At 38.0% G+C, this 1,129-nt stretch overlaps 1 non-coding gene across 1 annotated transcript; it reads left to right on the top strand.

The window, feature by feature from the left end:
• Positions 1-260: 260 nt before the first annotated feature.
• Positions 261-462, top strand: LOC114004986 (small nucleolar RNA SNORA73 family). The gene has a single exon (XR_003546928.1). It is a non-coding gene; the product is annotated as a small nucleolar RNA SNORA73 family (small nucleolar RNA).
• Positions 463-1,129: the final 667 nt, after the last annotated feature.

Below are 1,129 nucleotides of genomic sequence, written 5' to 3'. Positions count from 1 at the left end.
ACATCAAGTCTGAGCAAGGTGTTTCCAGCTTCACGAGTGGGTTTTTGTGGTATCAGTCATTGGGAACTGTTGAATCAAACCTCTGGATGGGGACAAGGACTTCTGGAATCCTCTCTCTATTCAAGCCTCTTTGCTCCCTTGTCCTCTAGCCAGGTGTGCCTAGTGTTTATCTCTCTGTGACAACTGTAGGATTTATGGGGAGAGGAGGGAAGAAAGAATGTTTGCTAATAAAAATTTACTGGTAAAGAAACGTGCACTTGCCAGTGTGGATATCCCTGGGAGGTCACACTCCTCAGGGCTCTGTCCAGGTGGCTAAGGGAGCAGAGAGCTTTGCCCCATGATGTACACTCCCTTCCCACAACGTGGAGATGAACTGGGCCTCTGTCTGCTCCTGCATATTTCCACAGCTTCTCAGAGTCTTGCGGACAATGAACAAGGAGACAAGCCATGCAGTAAACATCCCTCTAAAGCACATGATCTATGCTTTTGTTACATGTTTAAAAACAAATCTATTTTAACTATTGATTTAACTTACAAAATTAAAAAAAAAGAAATATGCATTTGATCTGAAGTGTCAGGAACTAAGAGGTAATTATGAGCATAATGGAAGAATACAGTAGAATTTCCACATTAGCAAGAGGAAGAATAATAAGTGGAAAAGAAGGAAAAGAGGGGCTGGCAGATGGTATGGTGGTTGGGCTTCTGGACTACCATATGGCCGACCGTGGTTCAAGTCCCAGACCTGGGGGCTTGCCTTCTCACTCTCCCTCTCTCTCTGTTTCTCTCTGCTCAAACTGAATACTACTCCTACTAATAATAAATAAAATTATTTTTTAAAAAAGAAGAAAAAGAAAAAAGATATAATCAAATATAAACATGAAGCAAGATGAAAGGAATTAAGCAGAGCATAAATATTACTTTATGAAATGTGAATGGACTGAATCTGTTAAGAGAGACAATGCAATTGGGTTTTGTATTGTTCTTTTAAAAATATTGTTTAACAAGAAATATACTTAAAACAAAACGCTTTAAAAATTAAGGAAAAATTCCGATTGTATACCAATGCTTGTTAAATTCCATGACTAGATTAAAGTGTAATGAAGTTTTTAAAAATTAATGAAAAATAAAG

This window comes from Tupaia chinensis, unplaced genomic scaffold (assembly GCF_000334495.1).
Source record: "Tupaia chinensis unplaced genomic scaffold, TupChi_1.0 Scaffold000063_1, whole genome shotgun sequence".
NCBI classification, from domain to species: domain Eukaryota; kingdom Metazoa; phylum Chordata; class Mammalia; order Scandentia; family Tupaiidae; genus Tupaia; species Tupaia belangeri.
The sequence above is the reverse complement of the archived record's forward strand: the minus strand, read 5'-3'. Positions and strand labels throughout refer to the sequence as shown.